Source organism: Telmatherina bonti, assembly GCF_933228915.1.
Source record: "Telmatherina bonti genome assembly, chromosome: 7".
NCBI classification, from domain to species: Eukaryota; Metazoa; Chordata; class Actinopteri; order Atheriniformes; family Telmatherinidae; genus Telmatherina; species Telmatherina bonti.
The window spans coordinates 30100551-30125719 of NC_136625.1; positions in this window are offsets into that span (position 1 = coordinate 30100551).

The following is a 25169-nucleotide window of genomic DNA, read 5'->3' on the forward strand; positions in this document are numbered from 1 at the left end:
ATCAATCAACCTTATTTATAAAGCACTTTTCCATACAAAGAGATTGCAACATGAAGTGCTTTAAAATCAGCATAATGAATAAAAGAAAGACTTTTACCCATCAAGTCCTCCAGTCCACAAGCTCAGGAGTCATACCAATACACAACGTACACACACACGAACACGCACACACACACGCACACACAAGAAACACATACACACACGCATTTGTACATAAAATTATGTCTCTGAAAGAAACTAAAACACCGGAAGTTTGAGGAACATATGTTAAGCTTAAATCTAAAAGATGAAACAAAAACACAAAAAATACTATTAAGTTAAAACAAATAAAATATGATAAAATAACCTTAATCAAATTTCATCAAATAAGTAGCATAAAATGGCACATCAGAGGAGTGAAATGAAAAAATGCAAAAAGAAATGGGTTAAATGTTCATTAATAATGCAAAGAATATAAAAGTGTTAAATGAATGATTACACGTTAAATTGGAAAAAAAAAACAATCAGAAAGTAATAAAACTAAATTCTAACATGAGGTTAGGATAGGTGGGTACTCATACTTCCCATTATGGAAAAAATTGATTAAATAAACTTGAAAATATGTTATTTATGCTCAAAAAGAAATTATAATGTTGTAGCGGGAGTTTTGTTGTTGTTGTGTTACAGCGGAACTGAAGAAGTCTCTGACTGAACACACCCTTTTGTTTCCTAAAAATAATGTTTAGCTACATCTGCAGCATTCTTCTCTGGATCGTCAGCTCCGAGGTCTCCAACGTTGCCCTCTGCTCAGAGCCAGCCTTCCTGATCAGTTTGTTCATTTTCTTCAACTCCGACTCTGATTGAAGGATCTCAGCTTCCTCAGGATCAAGAAGCTGCTCTGACTTTCCTTGTACATGGCTTTAGGTTTGCATTTCCAGTCTAGTCTGTTGTCCAGATATTTACAGTCGTCAGCCAACTCTTCTTCCAGGATAGAAATATTACTTTGCTTACTCATCTTCCTCCTAAGAGCCACAATAATCTCTTTTGTTTTGTTTTTGTTGAAGATGAGGCGATTGTTTCCACAACAATGCCACAAAGTGACTGACCAGTTCTCTGTACTTAGCTGATGTCCATCACCGGAAAAAATCCCACTGCTGCAGAGTATGTTTTGCAGAAGCCTTGTCATGGAAGTCTGATGTGTACAGAGAGGAGAAAAATATGAGTGCAGTCCACTGTGGTGCTCCTGTGCTGCTGATCACATCTCAGACACACAAACTGTGGTCTGTTTGTTATGTCAGGCAGTCATAAATCCAGGTGGTTGTGGAGGTATCCTCCTGTATTTGCAGGAGCTTTTCACATGATACTGAAAGCTAAAAGAAAGCTATCGTCATCGTGCTGCCTGATTTGTCTGAATGAGAACGGACTCCTTCAAGGAGGTAGATGATGTGGGCTTTAAACCTAAGACACTGCACCCTTTATCTTTGGATCAAATTGCTTTTGTGTTTTATTCAATAACTCCCTGTCTTCCTTCCTGAAGGTTTTCCTATTTATGTGTTGCAGTTTTTTCAGGTCACTGGTGATCCAGGGCTTGGGAAAGTATCCTCTTGTGGGAACGATGTTCTCCACAGAGAAGTTCATTCAATTCTTGTCACATTCAGTCATGGCATTATTGTTGTCTCCTTGGCTCACAAAGGATGCTGTAGTCTGTCACCTCAAAGCACCATCATAAAGTATCCGTAGCATCTTTACACCAGGTTTTCAGCCAACAGATCCTTTCCTTTCCAGTGACATGCCCAGGGTGGCACCACATGCTGTGGACAAGCACTGCAATATCTCCACCTTTACTTTTCCCACTTATTCTACTGTCTCAGTCTGCCTGTACAGTATTAAAGCAGAGCAAGGCACATGGGAGTCCAGGATATGTTCCTGCAGGAATGTCTCAGTGAAACACATAAACTGCACTCTCTGTATTCTTCCACTGTTTGAACTTCAAACTTGTTCATTTTCCTCACTAATTAAATTTCCCATCAGAATGGTTGAGAGAAAAAGATGAAATTGCCATTTTTTTTACAGCATTTATCCTTCTGTGAATCCACACTCCTTACTTTGGTTTTGTATAGATTGATGGGTTGATCCCACCGGTTAATCGATTCTTCCACTGTCATGGAAACTAATGCCAGTCATTGAAAAATGTCTAATGTACAAGGAGAAATCACTTGTGCAGCACAGCCTCCAATCGAGTGTAAGATCACTAAATAATTAGTCTGACAATAAATAATCCTATACAGAATAAGACCATCTTAGTGATACAGTATAATTTTTTAAAGGCCCCATTTTATGCAAAATTTACTTTCTAAAGGTTCTTGAGCAGTCGTATGTGTCCCCATAGCCAGTGTTTGAGGCCCAAAGAGGGAAAACTGTCACCTCTCTCACTTGCTTTCTTCAAATTTTAGCAAACATGTGCTAAAAGAAAATGCATGAGTCTGAGGTCTTTCCCTTTGTGACCTCATAGAGGAAAATAACCACTCCCATTAGTAGTGGACACTGCCATTGAGCCTGCCCTCTAATAAGCTCAACACATGGAGAAGGAGGAGGGGTGCATAGCTCATTCTCTCTCTCATTCATGCATGTGAAATTTTGCCCTTGTTCACACAACCGTGCATACAGGAGCTTGTGATGCGACACAAGAAAGTCGAAAATGTTCAACTTGTTTCTGTCGCTGACAACCAGTCAGCAAGGGTTTCATTGACTTTTTATGTAGAGGTGTCAAACTCCAGTCCTCGAGGGCCAGTATCCTGCAGGTTTTTGTTCTCACCATGCTCCAACACACCTGACTGAAATTCATAGATATGTTGACAAGAAGCTGCTGGATCCATTTGATTTGAATCAGCTGTTTTTGTAGAGTAAAGCAACAAAAACCTGCTGATTACCGGCCCCCAAAGACTGGAGTTTGACACCTCTGTAGAGCATGATTTTTTTTTCTGGATCAGCTTTGAAATCTGAAATCAAACGATGATGTTCATCAGATGTTTCCTTGTTTTTAAAATAGGATGAACTGAGGGTTGTCAGGGTAGCCATCAGGGTTGAACCCAGCTGTCAGTTTGAGCAAAATCTCGCGACTCGCCATTCATCATGCTTTATCTGTCTTCATTCATTCATTTTCCGAACCGCTTATTCCAATTCAGGGTCGCGGGGAAGCTGGAGCCTATCCCAGCCGGCTTTGGGTGACAGGCAGGGTACACCCTGGACAGCTCGCCAGTCCATCGCAGGGCCACACAGAGAGATGAACAACCACACTCACGCTCACACTCACTCCTAGGGGCAATTTAGAGTGACCAATTAACCTAACATGCATGTCTTTGGATGGTGGGAGGAAGCCGGAGTACCCGGAGAGAACCCACGCATACACGGGGAGAACATGCAAACTCCACACAGAAAGGCCACTGACCAAACCAGCCAAGGATTGAACCAGCGACCTTCTTGCTGTGAGGCCACAGTGCTAACCACTGCGCCACCGTGCAGCCCTTTATCTGTCTTGTACACAGTAAAAATGCCAAAGTTCCTTCCAATATCCTAACCAATCAAATATCTTGGAGAAAAGTAATGAGACTCCGTCACAGTTGCTACTGTTCGTTGGATCCTATGTCTTGAGTGTGTTTTTTTTGCCAAGGAAGCACTTAAGCAGTTAATAAAAAAATAAAAACAAAACTGTTCATAAAAAATTAAATGCTAGCCCCAGCATTGTGTATGCCATAAGCAAATACCTGGTCAAAAACAAAATATTTCCAAAGTCGAAAAAGTCTGCAGTTTCCCTGTCCAAACAGTGTCCCCTGCAGCAGCAACAGTTTATGCTTGCAGCTCGCCTCCAGCTAACACCAAAGGCAATCAACCCCAACAAATCCTAACATAGATGATTTGTAACTTTTGCGAGGCACAGACAACTATATTACAATTATTATAATATGATTATTATTTATTCATAATAGTGAGCACAATCTCTACAGAGAAAGGTTCTTTCATAGATTCAAACCTAGAAACCTCTTTTTGCTCTGTACGACAGTGTCAACAAGACACACAGATCATAGATAGCGAAACAAAAGGTAAAGCCAAATAAACAGAAGTTAACAAAAAGGCTTTACACAGAAAATTAAACATTTGGAACTTAAGACTAATAAAACAAAGGATCACAATACAATGTCAGAATAAAAGAAAATGACACAGTATAAAAAAAGTCCTCACAAAGGTCTGGGCGACAGCTGGCTGAGCTGCCAGGGCATGACCATGACACTGACAGGCCCACATGCAGACCCAGGCATCATGAAAAACGCTCTTTGGTTCAAGCATACAGCTGATTACTTCAGATTTAGAGCTGGCCAGATGGATGTCATTACACAGCGTAGGCAGGCTGGGGCCATCTGCTGGTGGATGAGGACGTGGCCTGGCACAGATTAGCATATTTATAGACCCCTATTCACTGAGTGAAGACCCCTGTTATGATACCCAAGACAAATTATGGCAACAAAAGTTCTCTTCTTCCAGCACAAACAGGAACAAAGACATTTTAGTGAGACTTTAAAATGTCTCATTAAAATGGCAACTTACTACAAAGACTCTAAAAATTAAATAAAACATCACATACAATGACATTTAAACAAACTCCCTTGCCCTCTACATTTTATAAGCCTCCACACATTTCATTTCAGTCCATGCTGCTGATGATATGTGAGGTGTATTGGCTCGCTCTACAAGCTGACTGCATGTGTGAGTTTTGAAGGCCACCATGATGTACTATGTAGGAGTCTGTACAGTTTGGTAGGCTCCCTGAGGCAGCTATGGATCTCTGATCCCAGTACATCCCTCAGTCATCGATCAGTTTATAAGATCCCCGGGGAACAAGGAAACAAAACATGTTGGCAAGTAGACTGTGAGGCAGTGATGGCGCGGCGACAAGGTAGCTGGATGCATGTGATAGACAAGCAGGTGAACAGTTAGACAAAATGTGCACACTGCTATAAAAACATGCAGCTGGAGGACAGGCAGGCAGAGTGACAGGCAGCGTGAGGATAACAGACGGCCAGACAGATGCATGTTGGTATTCCAGATCTGCGGTGAGACACTGGCCAGGTATAGTGTCTAATAACACGCCACTCAGACAGACACAGACAGCTGCTGCGTGCTAAAGTCCTAGTTGAGCAAAGACAGACTGATGCCCTTCTCTCAGCTGGAAAGATGCTTCAGTTCTGTGCTAAAAAATAAACATGAATTTATATATATATATATATATATATATATATATATATATATATATATATATATATAAAATTATATAAAGCTCTGCTCATCCTATTCCTTTATCCACCTGTCTGCTCCTTGCTGTCAGGGAGCCAGACAGGTGGTGATGTTTGTTCCCTCAGGCACTGTCACAACCCCCCCCCCACACACACACACACACACACACACACACACAACGCAACCGCTACCCCCTCTAGCGCGCATCTCCATTCCTCAGCTTTCCTTTCCTTTTTCCTAGTGGCATTTAAGTGCCATCGCCCTCAAAATATCACGCTGGACACAAAGCATAGAGTGGATTGTAAATCCATGAGCCTGTTTGTGGCGGGAGTCCAGGTATGACGAGGACAGGAGCTTTGTCTCTGAACAATAGTTTGAATGCTAATGGCCATAAATGAATGCATTGTTATTTAGCATTTCCATCTCTCCTTCTCTGGCTAAGATTCCTAAGCACATTATTTCGGCTTTGAATGGCTGCTGACAATCAGTGAATGAAAGATATGGTTCGAGAGAAGAGAAAAGAGGGAAGGAGGGGTGTTATGTAAGATCTCAACATCGGCCTTCATAAAGTCCCAGTGGAAAATATGCATGGAAAAGTACAAGAGTGTGTGTGATATAGTGAGTTTCAGCAGTCCAGCTGGTGATGGGCTGCTTTTTCCAGTTGGCAACTGCACGAAGCAAAACATGCACATCCCAGAAAATATTGTGTATGTATGCATGAAAATAGAGGACTGTATTTAGTAGAGCTGACATAATCTCCTTCTACCGACATTTGTCATTTGAACTAGTGCCAGCGATAACACAAAAGATTCAGCAAAGCATATGTCAGCCTCGGGGTGAAGGCTCACTGAATACGACACAACGCTCCCAATTCATTTTCTATGTGAACAATCGCTGCACAAGGCATCCTTGAATTAATTCCTTGTGACATGTAAGACTGACCAGCAATGCAAACATTTTTCAGAAGCTTGCAAAATCCACTGAGAGACGGCCGCGTTTCTCAAGAAAAGCTAACAACAAACGTACTGAAGAGGTGCGTCAGAACGTTTGATCTTGACAAGCTGTGGACTTTTCTCAGTCTTCTTTTTCATTCCCATGCCACCAGAGCTGCTTGGCACGGCATCATGTTAACTGTTGGATGAAGTACAAGCTTCTTATTTATACAGTATGTTTCTAATGAGCAAGCTCGTTGCAAGATTGTGGTCACTCATAATGACAAACTCATAATGACTGGTGAGGAGTGAAAGTGTTGAAGGCTTGTTCACTTCCAGTCTGTCTTCTTTACTAGAATGTAAAGAGGGCCTAATTTGCAAGTGGAGGGTTTTCTTTTCCCTCAGTGTATTGTAAAGCCTTTTTATATCGCTTTTTCATGCATGTAAAGTCCGAGATCTACACGGATAGAAACGATTTTTCTCCCACAGGAGACTCTGCTTCTGAGCTGTGTGAAGACGTAGCGCCTATTAAAGCCCAGCCTCAACAATAATTGTAAAATATTGAACAAAATTATATCCTTTCAATGGATAATGATTCCATGTTTGCCGAAATCACATATTCTGTGACAATACGATTGCTTTTTCATTAGACTCAAGAGTCGGTGATCAATATGAGACAACACGGCATGCTGATGGCACATAATCACTGACATTCATATCAAATCACAATAAGAAACTAAAGTATCAAAATCTCATTTTACTCCTGAGTTAAATCAGATCTGTCAATGAACAACAATCTTCTCCAACAAAAACACACCATGCTACACTGAGCTCTAAACTGTTCGCATCATGTAAAAGAAATGCGAAAGAATATATTTCTGTTTCGCAGATATTAAAGCAGGATACAGTGTAAACCATGCATGTCAAACTCCAGTCCTCAAGAGCCACAGTCCTGCAAGTGTTGGGAGTTTCCCTGCTGCAACACACATTAGATTTCATAAGCAGACTTGTGCAGAGCTTGACATCAAACTCTGCACCAGTCTGCTACTTACCCATTGACTTGAGTTGGGTTTATTGTAACTGGGAAACTCCCGACACTTGCAGAACTGTGGCTCCCACAGTTTACATGTTTTCCTGCTGCAACATACCTGAGTCAAATGAAGAGACTTGTGCAGAACTGCTGTTTGGGAGAAGCCTTTCTTTTGAGTCAGGTGTGTTAGAGCAGTGAAAGGACTGGAGTGGGAGAGCCCTGTTGTAAACCTTACTCCCATCTATATTGTAAAACCATATCTATGTTTTTGGTAATGATTCCTGTGTTGTTGCACTAATAACTTTTTAATGTCTAATCACTTGAATACACTGCAAATTACGAACACAAGATAATACATTTTTAAACTCATTTATCAATATTCACTCGTTTTGAATTTGATGCCTGAAACATGTTTTAAAAAAGCTGAGACGGACTTCTGTGTTACATCACCTTTCCTTTTAACAACACTCTATAAGCCTTCAGGAAGTGAGGACACTGTTGAAGCATTGTAGGTGGAATTGTTTTCCAACCTTGCTTGATATGCAACTTCAGTTGCTCAGCAGTCCAACGTCTCCATTTGTGCTTGAATTGCGCTGCACATTTTCAATAGAGACAGGTTGTAATTAACAGCTGCAGGATGTGGCGTGCCATTGTCTTGCCGAAACATGCTTCTCCAAACCATGCAAGCCATAGAATAGGTTGTAACGGGTGGGATTTGAATCAATGGTCTCTCACCTGAAGGTTGATTACACTCACCACCTCAACCTTAATCGTAGTAAGGATTTTATTTTTCTGTTCTAGTCATTGACAGCTGATAAAAATGTACATGAATTTGTAGAAATGTCATAAGTAGTGAGATAGGAGCTTTATCACAAAGCTGCAGAAGCTGAATGTAGATACAAGATCATGCTGCCTATCGACTGCTTTTTATGTAGAAGTTGACAAATATTGTAATTATTTTTTTAAAAAACTATTCCGTAACAACCAGAATGTTAAATTTTACCTTAATAAACTTTGTAAAGTACAGATGGGCTCCTTAAAGCAACGCTACTAAGCTTTGGCATTGTGTCGCACCCCAACGACGACTAGAGGAGATGTTGTGATGTGCACTTTCTCAGCCTCAGGAAGCTTCAGGGCAAGGATAGCTGCAGGAATGTGCATCAAGATCTGACAACTGGGAGGGATCAGATTATTGTAATAATCCAATCTGATGTATCTACATGAATTTCAGAAATGCTTCATTCAAAAACATGTGGTCTACATTTTCCAGTTCAGTCATCAGATTCCATTCAGAGTACTGTGATGGGCCGAGCAGTGAAGAACAGTCAGGCACAGGTTTAAAGTTCAAAATAGGGTTTTTTATTATGACCCAAAAAAGAAAAAGTTATTTTAACATAAGTGAATAAATCAGGCCTAAAAAAGAAGTTAACTTGAAGGTGGAATATGTAAGATTTTCAATATTTTAAAAATAAATTAACTAATAAAATAACTACAATCATAATTAGATAGTTTTTAGAACATGTAAGTTCCATTCTGTCCATATTTGATGTGTTATTAGATTACAAGTTTAATTAATGACAAATGACAAACAGCACTTTTTTTTTTTACTGGTAGGCAAACATTTAAGAAGGGTTTTTGTCATTAATTAAACTTGTAATTTAATAACACATCAAATATGGACAGACTGGAACCTACATGTTTTAAAAAAAACTATCAAATTATGATTGTAGTTATTTTTTTAGTTAATTATTTTTAAATATTGAAAATCTTACATATTCCACCTTCAACAAAACTATAATCAAAGAACTTGTAACAGAAGTAACTCAAGCAATAAAATGAAACCCACTGACCTAATAAATGACACACTAGGGTAAACTTAAATAGTGGCTGATCAGCCCAAACAAAAACAGACAAAGGGGATGACACACAAAAATTTAACTAAATGACCAAAACAAAACCCTAAATTCTTCCTCCCATTTCGGCCATCGGTCTGGTCCAATTAACTGGCTCCACCCCATGGCCATCTGCTGGTTCACAGCCAAAGGACTGGAGCTACTGAAACTTAAAGGGAAAAAAACACAAATGAATAAATACCACCACAACAAACTAAAATGCATGCTATTCCAGAATTGTTGTGATGCTAAATTAAACTAATGTAAGCTAATATCAAACAAAATTATCTGTAAATTAAATCCTGGTTAAACAAAATAAATCTTAAGTGTATGTGTGGTGCATTTTAATATCACCCATGTGTGGCTGTAGGCACAGCCATCACAGTACGTATATGTGTAGTGTAGTGTACCAAAGCTTTTAGTATGAGCCATGCTAATGTGGGAACATATAAGCCTAAATATTAATACTTCACTTTGTTTACACTCTGACTTCCTGCTGCTGCATGCCACAGTGTTTTTCTTTTGTTTCGCACACCTTCTAACAAGCTTTTCTTTTAACAAAAGGCCTTAAAATTACAAAAGTGACACAGTTTTTTGCGCATGCAAAGATGTAAAAAAAAAAAAAATAAAAAAATAAATAAATAATGTACACGTGTCTACATGAAGATATTGGATCGTGAGGGAGAAGCCATGGTATGTTAATCCAGTTTATCATGATCAGATAACTGACATCATCTGATAAAGCACATCAGATTATGCTAGGGACATCATTACTTTAACTTAAAAAAATTGCATAATGATCAGAATTTTTTTAACTCTGGATGTAAACACACTAAATGTGCAGTCAAAACCAATCAAAATCAGAGTTTTACGGTAGGATTATAATGTGCTGTTTAGCAGCACCAACAAAGTACAAACAAAGCTGGCATAAACTTTTAAAGTTGTAGCCTGTCTGGATGGGTTCATTTTTACATTCAAGCAGCAGATTACAAATAAACACAGAAAGGTTTCTCATGACAAAAGACGCTTACAAATGCGAGCAGAATTTTCCATCCATCCAGCTATCTGTTTATGATCCAAGCATTCCCTTTTCTACTCCTATTTAATCCCGTTCAGGGCCTCGGGGAGACAGGAGAGGCTGTCAGTCCGTCACAGTGCTTACACATAGAGAGGTGTGTAAGCATACTCACCCCAACACACATCTGTGTACGGTGGGGGGTAACTGGGGCACTTGGAGAAACCCACACAAGCACAGGGAGAACATGCAAAACTCTGCACAGAAAAGCCCCCTGCTGAGGTCTTAGCCCAGAACCATCTTGCAGGGAGGCAGCGGGGCTTACAACTGCATCACATGCCGCTCCAAAGATTTAAAAAAAACAAAAAAAACAAAAAAAAAAACATGTTAAGCTAAATTTAGCTGGATTTGACATAAGAGGAGACTCAGGCACTTGATGCAGTATGGAGTTGCTGCTTAATTCAGATTTGATCTGATGCTAACCCTTATTCACATTGCAGAGCGTTCTTTACACCTTGTGATAAATTTATGTGGGCGTGTTCATTATTAAAGTATTTAGAGATGTTTAGTTCTCTTTTCAATAACGTCAAAATCACACATATCAAGAGAATGCCAAGCGCACTCTAAGTTTTTTAGGGTTATCTCAGAAATCTCCTTTCATGAGCTTACAGCCACAAATTGGGTGTTTTTCTGTGGAGCTGAAACTGACAGATTTATAAGAGCAGCACCACACAAGATGTCTTTGATTTGCAAATGATTTTGTTTTCAACGGTAACCCTCATGGAAAAGAAAAAAAAAATTCACTTATCTTTTAGTGTTTCGCACACTGTGAAATTTTACCTCATTAATTTAGTTTTATCATTCAATCAGATAATTTACTTGTTGCTTATCATTTAATTCCAGATCTTAGAAATATGAATTTTAAAAAAAATAGCATCTATTACATTAATGATGTTACAGTAATGACTTAATTTCAGTGGTCTGATTAAAGATACAGTTATATTAAAAACATATCGCTATGAAGAGATTTGCAGTTGGGGTTTTCCTTTAGAAACGAATAGACCAACACTTAAATACACACATTGAAATTGCAGAAAACCTTTGCTATATTGATAAAATGATCACAATGCTTGAAAAAATGAAAAAGAAAAGTGTTGTGACGTGATGCTAGTTGGATCCAATGAGCAGACACAGTTTGGAGTTCCAGAGAAAGGTTTCATTTGATATCTCTGGATTCCGGTGTTTTTCCAGCGTGGAACACGGCAGACTGGCAGGAGAGAGCAGGACAGGTTACTGACAGGAATCTTGCACAGAGCAGAATTATCAGGATCAGAGAGCTGTTACCACATGGCAACCAACAATCTGGTGACGACCAGCAGGCTGGACTGGTCTTAAATATCCTCTTGACTACCAGGAAAAAAAAATGTGTAACTACAAATGTCCACTACGGAGGACATTGCTTCAATTAAATATTGTGATAAAATATAGTTATATTTATCTAAGAAACGATTTAATGTGTTTATAAGAAATTCAATGAAAATATAACTAGAAAATTTTAAGTAAAAATCAGCAAAAAGAAAAGTATTATGCACTTTTGCTCTACACATAAAACATGCTTGTTGCAATGGAGGCCATTTTTCTTGAAGAGAGAAAGAAAGTTCACAAAGCCTCCACAGAGGACAAAATGAACTACTGGTAGTCAGGAGGATATATGTGATGCTGGTTGCCAAATGCTGATCAGATGTTGCTCCACTGGCCAGAGGCTGACCACGTCCACCAGGGAACAGGAATCACCACAATAAGACTAAACTACATAGTCAAAGGAAAAAGGGAAAAGAAGAGAATTTACAGCTTCAAAGTGTCTTCATGGGTGCAGCCCATTTTATCACTGTGACTAATTTGTGAGGGTCTATCGGGGTCGGTTTGCAGCAGGCTTCATGCAGTCCAGATTTTGTCGCCGTGTGGACTGAGCACGGCAACTTTGCATATGGCAGGATTAGTCTCCATTCAGACAAAAAGAAAGAAAGAAGATACTAGACAAGAACAGAAAAATGGCATTCTTGCTGTGAGGAGAGACTCTGCAGGATGTACGGCACCTTATGCATGAAAGCTTCAGCATAACAGGCACAAAAAGTATGAACAGGAAATTAGAAGTACCCAGGCTCACACAGCTTCAGTGATATCTAAAAAATAAATAAATAAAAAAAAAACATCACATAAGAGAAAAATAATACACATACACACACACACACACACACACGCACACACAAAGAGAAATATTTCATTCCAGTGAGAACGCCTGAAAGTTAACTTGAAGGTTTACAAGCAGCTCTTACAGCACTCCTTCTCAGGAAAACAAGAAAAAAGTTGCCCTTTGACACGTGTTCAGATTACAGGACACACAAGTGAATACACTCTGGTAAGAACATCTTCACCAAATACATTGCTGCCTGCGAACTGGCCAATGGACACAATGTCAGGAATACACCCGACTGAATGGGTCCTTCCTGATCATGCATGAGTCAGCAAATCCCAGTGGAAAGAAAAGCTTCCAACAGAACCAGACCTAGGAAGGACAGGGAAGAGGGAACAATAAGTACCATAAGTCTCAGCCAGGGAAATCTGCTGAGAAAAAGAGAAGCAACACTTAATGATAACATTCATATACACTCCAAATGACATTTTCGGGTGGTGGTTGGGTCACCTCTGAAATTTCTTAGTCCACCTCTGTGGTCATTTGAATTCTGATTGGTAGCTGATCAATTTCGTTAAAATGGGAAGTAAAGTGAACATTAATATCCTTCCTTTTATGACTATTATATTTCATGATTATTATTATTTGCAAGTTGTTTTGTGTCCTTCCATGTTTTGCTTTGCAACTATTTGGTTGCTCCTTTGCATTTGTGCTACATAAATAAAGTTGCATTGAGTTGAATGTTGTCATGATGTGTTCTGGATTATGACAGAAGGTCATGGCTGACTTGTGAAATATGGGCAAACATGGGACAAAAGTAAAGAAGTTTGAAGGGGTTTTTTTTTATGTAAACCTCTGTTTACTCCAAAAACAGATTGATAACTCAGACAGGTGATTCCAGCTGCTACATGAACTGCTTCACTTAGTTCTGACTGGTGGATCGCTTGTTTTTCTGTGTTTCATTATAAGACAAATGCTTAAATCCTTTCCTTCATCTGCAAGTACTTTGGACTTTTTGTGTTTTTCACACCAATAAGATCATTTTCAAATTTCATCACAAAGTTTAGACTTTGACAGTAGAAAGTGCTCAATGTTGTTATTTCAGGGTCTATAGGCACCAAAACATCCCTGAAACCAAAGATAACAATGGTCCTGTAGGCCATTGCAGTTTGATATATCAGTTGACCAGTCACCCCCATTGACTTCTGTCTTTTCTCAGCAATTCTATTAAAAAAATTTCCTGGAAACGCCATGGATACAGTCACCAGCTGCACCTGTTCAATGAAAACTTCAGAACCACTTTGTTTTCTGACCAATGATGCCACTAGTAATACTTCTCCATGGCAATTAGAATTACATTAGTTTTTGCTCTTGGGTAGTTGTTTCATGCTTATGTGTACGTGTAATGCTGTTACCGTGAGTTGGCAAACTGTTACCTTGGAAACATACAGCACATCAGCGATTGCAGTCTATTAAGAACAAGTCTAAGAAATCTTTGCCAAACCAGCTCTGAGATCTCTTTAGTAATTAACAGATCAGTGCTTAGCACCATTTGTGTACATAAAACATAAAAAAAAACCAAAAAAAACCAAAAAAACTAAATCTCTTGGTATGAAAATTATCTGGAAAATTGGGGTCTGCGTCAATTAAGGAATACCTTAATGGGATTTGCACTACCTAGCAACTCTTAGCTGAAAGCCTTACAAACCTCAAGCACACAGCAGATTCATGAAGAGATGAGGAATGCTTGATTAGGAATATTTTCCTGTGAAAGCAAATAGAACAGTTTCTTCTTTTTGCAACTTGGTTCTGTTCATCTTCACACCTTCTAACGGTTCAAATTTTTAATAGTCAAAGGGAACAATTACAGACTACTCATCTGTGAGCTTTTGACATTATGCCAGAAGGTGTAGGCAGATATATGCAACAAAATTGTCTTTAAGTGCATATAATGTCTTATTGCATGTCAGCATTGCCTGTTCATGTGCGAGGTGGGAAGGCTTTGCACCATATCATGCTAATGCTACGCAATTACAGCCTAAAGATTCTAACCTGGTCTGCAGAGCATAATACTACTCATTAAATAAAAAGCACATAATTACACACCGCACACACTTCTCTGAAGCAGACTTGTAGAAAGTCAACAGTTGCACAATTAATCATATCTGGTCGCAATTATAATATTAAGCCAATGTTAAAGCGGGGGAGCAATTGCCTTCATGGCCAATGTGTTCCACAGATAATAATGTGACAAAGATTAAAAGTGTCAGTGAGCATATTAAGTTGGAGCGAGCATGCTAGAGTGCAAATATGCATATGGGCCCAGATGCTAGCTGCCTACATGCTGGGTAGCTGCTAAATAACCAGATATAAGCCAAACAGAGGCCATCCAGCAGAGGATTCTGCCACCAGAAACATCAGCTCCAATAACACACTGAGAACCGCCAAAACACACCAGCAATTGAATGAATCTGCTGATATTAAGCTGTTCAAGCTACATCTGAGAGTTTTACAGAGCTGTAATAAAATCACAGGTAAAGCTGCGTTTTTACTTGATTGTGCCTGAACATAATTGGATTCACTTATTTTTCAGCACCATGACCTCAATCCATTAACGACTAGCTGTGTGCAGGTTTAGCTGAAAACGAATGAGAGACAAAACACTTTTATTTCAGCATGGAGTCCCAGACAGCTAAAAAGCCATGATTTTTCCTGCCTCTGTTCATTTGTAATTTATTGTTTTTGATCCATTTTATAGCACAGCACTGTGGATGCATGGGCTCATGTTGTAGGATGGACACAGTCAAACTCTGATTCTTTTTTGTCATGCGGTGTTTAGGTTTTTAGGACAACTCTGTCATGAATAATGAAGTTTCTGAGTTGTTCCCTTACAACATTCCCCGTGGCGTGATGTTAGTATTGCTGTCAGAATCCAATGTAAAGATGTTGCAGTGATATACAATGATGCATGCATAACTAAAAGTGCCAAAACGTCATCTTTTCAGCAGCAGGACAACAAGTCAGCGCTGTGTACACAAGTGCTCATTGTGCTCTTTTCAGACTGCAAATCCTTTATTTAGTTAGTTATTTATTTGTTAAAAACATCATCCATCCATCCATTTTCATACCTGCTTGTTCCAATGAAGCGTCACAGGAAGCTGAAGCCTATCCCAGCAATCACTGGGCGAGAAACAGGGTACACCTTAGACAGGTCACCAGTCCATAACAGGACAAACACGGAGAGACAAACTTTCAAGCTCACACTGACTCCTAGGGACAATTCTGAGCAGCGATCTCCAATCCAGGTCCTCAAGGGCCGATGTCCAGGTATTCCAAGTGTCTCCGCTGCACCACATCTGATTCAAATCACTGTGTATTTAGCTGACATGTGCAGAGCTTGTCAGAGTCTGAGTCAGGTGTGTTTCAGCAGGAACACCTGGAAAACCTGCAGGACACCAGTCCTTGAGGACCAGGCTTGGAGATCCCTGATTTAGAGTAACCAGTTAACCTAACATGTATGTCTTTGGGTGGTGAGCCAAAGCAGGGAGGGAGGGGAACCCGCTCACACACAAGGTCATACACTCAGGTCATACATGGAGAACATGCAAACAGAAAGGCTACTATTGCTGAACTAGTCCAGACCAAAGTCCACAATAAACATTGAGAATCAGCATTTAGCAGTTATGCTGCAAACATATGGAACAAGCTGCAAGTGGAGACAAAACTCTCACCAGATACAAACACACTCCTTTCTTTTCTCATGCGCCTATAGATGAAATCTGCATGGTAACTTTTAAATGATCAGGCTTTAAATTATTTTTATTTATGATTTTATCATGATTTTTGCGATTTGTTGTTGTCTTTTATGCTTCTTTACACCATCTGTAATGATTAAATCTTTTATGTAAAACATTTTAAGGATGTCCTGTGCATTGAAAGTTCTATACAAATAAACTAGAAAGATTACAACTTTAATGAATGTGTCATTGTATGTGTTAAAGTAATATGTGGTTATTTATGGCACCATGACAATTTTGGCCTGGCACGTTGTCCTAATTTTATGACTAAATGTGCAATGTAATTTGTATTTTTGTCCTGTTGCTTGGATTCAGTTACGTAACTTTTGCCTCCAGACTTCTGCCAAATGAAATGATGGTCCAAACAAAATAGCTAATGTTGTTACTCAGTCCAAAAGAAATTTTCATTCTCTGCAACTTAAAGCAACAAGCTTGACGTGGTTTTTTTTGGAAAAATTACAAACCCTGTTCTTTTTATATACATTACAATAATTTCTAAACAGGGATTTATAATATGAGGAATCTGGGCAACTGAATGAGGGTTTCTGGACTCATATCTATTCAAGCCCGGTATTGGCATCACAGCTCAGCTGCTAAATTCTTTCAAAGGCTGCCTGTCCTGTATTTTCCTGCAGCTCCAGGTCAGTGCCTGTCCAGAAGTCATGCCAGCTACAGCGACTTCTGATACTTTGCCTCTGGCAAGCTTGTAACCAGTTCTCATGAGATCCCCTGTCAAATGAGCCTGAACTTGTGGAGATGCTGACGCAGAATTTGTGATAAAGCTGAAATGGTAGTCACTTTATTTTAAAGGTACAACATGCAACAGTCTGACTGATGAAGGTATTATGCTAAAATAATCACTGTCTTTACTGATTTTAACATCAGACATGTAATCATGTGCTGTAATTATTAGTAAATTGCTAAAGTGTCATTTTTAGTTTTTTGCTTCTGAATAGTCAGAGGATCCTGATTGAGCTTGTAGTTTTGAAACATCTATTGGATTTTGAAGAGTAGGGAAAACAAGTCAAATACAAGGGGGCTGGAGCAGATACCAGCTGCTTTCAGGCGGGAGACAGATCCCAGACTGGTCTCCGGTCAGTGTTGCATGGATGAATGAGACCCGAGCAGTTCCAGAAATGGTGTGAAGGGGACGGCTGGAGGGCAGATGGGTGTGCAGCAGCAAGTTGGGAAGAGGAGTCCTGATGCGTTCGTGGTACGATGATATCCAGACTTCTCATAGACTGAGAGGAGATGGTTGTCAAATTTAGGGAGTCCCAATGAAGCTGATCCAGGAGTCCTGGAGATTATTCTTTAAAGAAGGAAACAGTTACATTCACACAGAGTATCAAAGGCACAAAAGGTCTCAGAGAATAAGAGGGCTGGAAGTTACTATGAGAGTTAACATCTAAACACTGAAGGCAGCGGCTCCTCTTGTCCTTCGCTGATGACCTAGATAAGATGCAGGTGTGCAGCCCATGGACTGTAAATAAAAAGATGGACAGAGCCTCCGTGACATCACCCATAGATTTCTAATGAGCTGAATTGAAGCTCGGTAGGTGGTTCCTACCATCGGCATCTTGGCAGGGGCATGCACGTCGTCTCGCCCAGAAAATACAATGATGGTCAAAGAGGCGGAGCTGAGAGGGTGGCTGTGAGCATCATGGTGGGTGATGATGACATCGAGCAAACTCTGAGCTTTCTGTAGCTAAGAGCTAACCGAGCTAACCCAGAGAAAACAGGAGCTAACCAGCTAACGGAAGTAAGCGGACTAAAGCTAAGTCACATTGTTAACTGGCTAAAAACCATGGTTGTTCTACGTTCTTCTTACTTGAAGCGGGAGATCTAGTACTTGTCAATCAAAAGGACACACCCCTAAATTTACCAAATTTGGAGATTAAATTACTTTTAAATGGAGGAATTAGAGAAAAATTCACTCCTCCTACAGTTATCATGAAGGTAAACCTGAACTATTAAACCAAAAATGGATTTTTGTACCCGGCTGTAAACATGTTTATTTCTGCTGTGAAGTTGGTCTTTTTGCCATGGGAGTCTATGGGGATTTGCTCTGTTTTGGAGCCAGCCTCTAGCGGATGAAGGGGGAACTGCAGTTTTATGCACTTCCACATAGGCTTCACTTTTAACCGCCGGAGGTTGCCGCTTGGTGCAGCCGCACACCGGTTGAAGATTCTACTCTTCTGCAAGCTGTGCTCCAGGAGGACCTCTGGTGGACGACAGCTGAACAACACCCCAGATGGCAACAGTCAGAGCATGTGGTCCAGTGACCGGAAGGTTTGGGGTTTGAATCCCACCCCCCAGTCAATTTGTCTGGTTTATGAATGTTTCGGTGGTGGCTGAAGAGGCAGGTGGCGCAGACTGGCTGCCATATGTTTACATCAGTCCAGCAGTTGTGGCTATACATCTGGCTGACCATCACCAAGTGTGGATGAGGACTGAATAAATAACGGATGTAACGTAAAACACTCTGGATGCCTTGAAAGGTGGTATATAGATCTCATCCATTGTTATTTATTTAATCATTATGAAATCTCTAAAACCTTTATTTTTCATGCTTCCTCTGAACAGGTTCAGAGCTTATGTTGTCAAGATAGTTGATCAATTCTTCCTAATTTAGATGATTAACAATCTTATTTTTGAAGGGTAGAGATAACGCGGGATTAAAGACTCCAACTTGAGAGGCTGTTGCTTAAAAGATAACTGTAATATGGAGAAAGTAAATGGTAATCAGTCCACCAGCTTCTTGAACCAGTCACTAGAAGCTTGTCCATCAGTTATCATGGAGCTCAGCTGCATCTTCATTCTGCTCCTCAGTTCATCCTGAACTATCAGATGTATCTTCTAGGATTAAAGACGCTAGTTTTTCTGAGATGGATCACCAGTCATCTGCTCCTCACTCACATAGTTGAGCTGAGTGTCTGCTGACCTCTCAGAAACAAAAATGTCATCTTTAAACTAATTTCTAATTAGCTGATAATTCCCAAGGAGGGAATCCCAAAAGAGCTTCTGGGGGGGATCTTCAGAGTTTCTTTTTTTTCTAGGAGCGCACTCATGAGAGCAAGTTTCATCACAGCACTTGTTAGTTTTTCCAACATCACTTGAAAGAGACTGAGTTTCTTCAAGAACAGTTTAACAGATTTACCATTACAGGGTAAAATAATAATGAACTTTCAATTCACTTAACTGATACAGTTTGGTTGAAACGTCTATCGCTGAAGTGGTTAAATGAGGGCTAATGGCTGTAAAGAATTATATCATTTTGATCAGTGGATTTCACCACAATGGAAGAACCAGTCCATGCGAGGGGCAGTCAGTGCATTTTAAGCCCATTCGATATCATGAGTTAAATTGTTAGCTATTAATCTTACAGTTTAAAGAAAATGTTGTCTGAAGTCAGACATGAGTTTTAAGATGTCCTGCCAGTTGAAAATTGTAGCAGTCGTTTGGAGGCTGAATAAAATGGGTCATTATCGTCAATTGCCTTCAACGGCACTTTTTCTGTTTTAAATCTGGAAAACACTCTGTAACAAATGAATCTGTGTCTCCACAGAGAAGGTCCTGTGATGGACCAGTATCCACCCCCCAGTTCCAAATGCAGGTCAACTGGGAGCTTCTTTTTACTTTTGGAAAATAAGTTTACTTATGACACCATTAAAAAATAATTAAATAATTGTACTCATGTCTGTTTATGAAACTTGATTAATAACATAATATGAGAAAATACAGTAAAGTTAGGCTCATTTATCCTATACCGCTTTTTTTTGGGGGGGGGGGGGGGGGGGGGGGTTAGCTACTACCCACATGTTTAGATGTGTTGCTTGTTCCCAAAATGCAGAATTCTTATAGGTTATATCTTGTAGGTAAAGGTAGCTCCAACAATATATAATACAACATTAGTTGGTATTCTGACAGTGGAGAAATAATTGATTAAGTTAGTAATTAATTAAGTTGATGTTAATATAAGAAGTGCTCTGAGTGTTCATGTGAATGAAGAATAAACCATGAAAAAGTCTGTTTGAAATTTAAAGGTACTAAATAAGTTAGGGCTGCTTACAGTTTATATTTTATATTTCCAATATAGACATAAAAGGATCAAATATCAACATAACAGAACTGAAAACGGCTCTGGAAAACAACACATGAATAATTAATATATTTTTAAAAAGTTTAATAAAAACAAGGAAAGTGGACACCTTTAGAGCAACTCTTTAATACACAATAAATAAAAAAAAAGAGTTCCTCTGACTTTCAAACTAAATTTTGTAGTAATGTCTGACAATGAATTGTTAATGTGTGAAATGTCTGGAAATGAATCCACTGTGTGAAAGTGTGTGATCTGAATATATGTGTGAGAATGTGGGAGTAATCTTTCATCTTCAAGTATACAAGCTCAATGTCAGGCAGACAGCAAAAGCAAAGATTTTCATGTGTTCCTCCCTTCCTGTCCATATTCTCTCAGCAAAAATGCATCATTGTGACCTTTGAATACCCCTGAATAGCAAGACAAGAAGGCATGCACACACCTGCATGAAAATTTGAAGGTCGCTAATCTGGATAGAAGAAAAGAAAAAAGCTGCAATACATTTGCACAATCACTTGGGAGAAGCATGCTCATGAACAACAAACACAACAAGAGCCGAGTGAGTGATAATCACAGTAATGATGATAATCATCAGCCATCCGAGCAGAGAGAAAATAAAGTTCGAACAAATTATACGCTGGTTAATTTTTTCCCCTACTCAGCACATGGGGAGAATTGAGTTGGCTGAGGCAGAGTTGCTAACAATGATGAATTGTCCGTACCTGCAATCATATTAACAATAATTACAGCATTAGTGTTTTTCATACAGTGATAGAAGTGGACTCCATGAGCTGAATACAGAGCCGAACAGGAAATCTTTGTCACGCTTACATGTTAACTTATTTCCCATCCTGCTCCTTTCTCTCTTTCATCTTAGCCCGTTTTGTTTCTGCACTGTTTCAGCTGACAGAGTACAATTTACAGGTGGAGCTGGGCTTTCTGCCTTCCACAATAAATTGGACTCTATCCTTTGACATCTAGGCTTTTGGAAGTTGATGATTTCTTTGATCTTTTCGTCACAACCAGAGATTTTCAGGTATTCATTTTACATCTTTACATTTTATGCCTCATCTTGTCACTCCTCTACTCCCATCTATCCCTCTTTCTGTCTCATCAAGCCATCTGCCTCTCCTCTATTTTCTAAGTCTGTCACTTTTCCTTTTATTTATCTTCTTTCTTATTTCTATTCTATCTTTGTTCCTCATTCTGTGCAACAGTCATTAACCGTAACAAGCCTAGTCAAGCCTGTAGCTTCATAAAAACCAAAGTCTTGTGGTATTTTGTCACTGATAGTAGGGGTGTTATTAACCTTTTAGGTGCCACAGTATTTAGTTTTTTAGAACAAATTGTAAATGACAAGGAAATGTTGAATATGAAACAGAATTTATAGTGGCGGTATCATTTTGTAATATGGTATCACAGGTTTGCACCTGTAGTGTAAGATTACAGTAGACTTCTGCCAATATGTTCGCAACTTTGACGCAATATTTAGCTATTTTTTCATCCCTTCAACTGACTTTATTTAAAGAAAAAGTGACTATCAACAAGTCTAGTGACTTTTTTTAATGATATTGGAGATTCTTGGCCGACTAATTGTGAAACGTGTATAGTTGAGCTGTGAGCAGCCGTAAGCTCAATTCCCGCCCAAAAGGTGGTTTTGTCGTAATAAGAAGACTTTGGTGCCTAAAGGGTTAAGTTTGTAAAGGTTTGAGGGCCATTTGTGCAGATTGGCTGCCACATGTCGATCAGTCTGCCCCAGGGCTAAACATGTAGCTTACTACCATCAGAGTGTGAAAGTGGACTGCGTGAATAATGGATGTAATGTAATTGTTTAGATTGCCATGAACAGAAAAGAACAATATAAATATAATCCGTTATCCTTATTATTATCAGAGACTGAATAGATTCAGTGTTTCTTTTTTTAAATTACATTTGCAACAAATGCTTCTACCCAATAAAATGAACAGACAAACTATACTTTCAGTGGTAATTTGGGGTTTATTGGTTTGCTCAAGGATAGCAAAACATGTAGATGGGAAGTTGCAGATCAAAGCAACAATGTTTCAATCAGAAGATGGCCCATAACTACGGCCTGTGCAACAGCCGTGCTAATTTGTAGTCTGAAATTATCGCCATACTGATATTATTGGCCGATATTGTTATCAGTATCTGCTTTTACATTTTCAATGACTTAACATTTTTACATAACATGCACATATTATATATCAAACTCTTCAGCTAAGTCTTCTCAAAACTCTCTCCAAAAATATCTGCAATGGTGGATAACAAAATCAGTATATCGGAAATCGATAAAAACAAAATCAAAAATGTCCAACATCAAACATCCCTACTAATCGCATAAGTTTTATTGCAATGTACAGTTTCAAGCAAAATACTGTTGGAACTTATTTACAATAACCAAACAAATGATTGTTGCATTGATGACCAATTGATATTAGCAACTTGAGTCAATGCTATTGGCCCATTGATCACTCAAATAATGTATGATGTAGATTGATGTATACTTAAAATCATAAGATTGTTTCTACACAGGAGTGACCACCGTTGTCAGCTGTTTCCTTCTACAAGCCAGGAGCTGTATGGACGGTGGCCTCATCACGCGAAACACTTTCCACCATGGAGGTCCAGTTTGACACCAGTCCCTTCTCTCATTTCCCAATTTATACAAACTTGATTCCTCTTCCATCCCCCTCTCCTTGAACACCCCGATCCTCTTCAGGTCAAAAAGCACTTCCACAGAGAACACACTGGTGCATCTTCACTCCTTCTTATCTCTCTCCTTTGGGTGCATTTTGGGAGAATCACTCCATTTATTTTAATAGAATTACTTTTCAGATCATACATGGATGGATAGAGGAGAAAGAGAAATGAGGAAACCTGATTTAATGAAATCGCTTTACAGAAATGCATGCCATTTCCTGACTTTGTTAAGTCGTACCTTTAAAGTAGAAATGGAAAAAAATACTTGCTTTGTGTTAAAAACTGTGACGTTAAATGATAAAATATACACTTTTTATACCATTGTCAAATTAATGCACACTATTCTTTTGGCTGCTCTGGTGACACATCAATGCAAGGACGTGTTTTATGAAGACTTTTGTGACTTCCCTGTAGGGTTAATAATAAAACTAATTGGCTAATTCCAACATGCATTTGCTCTGATTCATCACAACCTTCACACTTTATGAAAATGGCCTAATGACTACAAGAAGTCACATGTTTTGTTCATACTTATGAGTGGCAATTTCTAACTAATGGGGCTGTTTCTGAAAGGAGTCTCAGATAAACTACAGATGTCAAGTGTCAAGAGTGCCCGGTTACTTGATTTCTTTACAGAAAAAGATGAATCTGCTAAGATCTTGTGAGATATTGAAAATGTATTTAAAAGAAAAAACAGACTTTTAGAAAGCGTAATTCCTTTTGTATGTTGTGTGTGTGCGTGTGTGTGTGTGTGTGTGTGTGTGAGTGCATTAAGTTTTTACTAAGCTGTCTTACACAATATTTTACAACCACACCCTCCATATAAAGACTGTTTTTCTTTCAAATCAGGTTGGAAAAGGGAGTTATCTTGTAATAAAGTAATAAATAAATAAATCATTTTCTCCTTTTCTCAACTGTTGTGTCTATGTTTTTTTTTTTGTTTTGTTTTGTTTTTGTTTTTGTTTTATGTTTTTTTTTTATCCTTTTTAGCCTCAACATTGACATGCTGGCAAATTACAAGTCTTACAGAGTCAGTCATCAGTGGAAGGGCTTTAATAATTCAGTTTAGCGTGTTTGTGTTTGGTGCAACGGAGGGCGTAAATTCCTGACTGTAAACAGGTTCCTAACATCTGGCGATGTCTTCGTTGCAGATGTGAGGCAGGGAGAACATCTACATCCACCAAACAGCCAAGACTTATAGAAGTCACAGTCTGTTGGTGTGCAGCAGTTCATGTTTCACATGTAGTAACAACCACACATATGTACAGTATTTACCTGCTTGTATGAAGGCTTTCTTTCTTTTTTCCCTTTTTTTACTTTTGTTTTTTCTTTTTTGTTTAACACTGCAAAGAAAAAATAAGTAACATATTGGGAATCGTACAGTGTGACTTTATCTCAACCAGCTTTGAGAGGTATAACCAGATCAAATGATGCTGCTGTTTCACAGGTTTACAGGTTCAGAAACTGTAAGTTATGAAAATAAATAGTAATGAAAAAGTTAGATGTGACAGAAGGTGTTAATCTACAGGCTTTCATGCTAAATTTAAAGACTCCATCTGCATGTTTTCCAACAAACTTGAATTTTCCTCTCCCCACTTATATTTCCTAACTCATGCTATGTGTTAGTACTCACCGGAGAATAAATATGGTTAAACCAGCTCGACATACGTTTCTGACATTAAAACTGCACTGAGACTCATCATGCACACTCTTGGAGTTGTTGCCCTGCAGTGACATAAGCATGAGACACAGCACTTGACAACCTTTTTTTCTGTATGGTGCTTCACATAACGGCTGCGTTTTGGTTGACAGCACCCCGTTACATGCAAACAATTGGATGTCAACATAATAGCAAATTTGAATGTGCACCATGGCTGATTCAGCAAAGACACACAAGAAGGGGACAAAGCTGAAAGGGAAGCAGGAAGAGGAGGCCAAATTTAGATGTAAAAAAGGCATGGTTACCATTACAAAGACCCACACAGTTACTGGTTTTATGTTTTACTCTCCACGAGGATAAGTCATCAGACAACAGCATGTTTTCACTTTGGATTGTGACACCATAACATTTCAGAGAAAGAACACATCTGTTTCATACTCTCAGGTAAGACTGAGCTGGGTTATCGCCTGGAATCTTTTCTCCCATCTCGATGGATTTCCCACAAATGTTTAGAGGCTTCTTTTCTTATACTCTGTAGCCCAGTTAATCCTAAATAATCTCAGT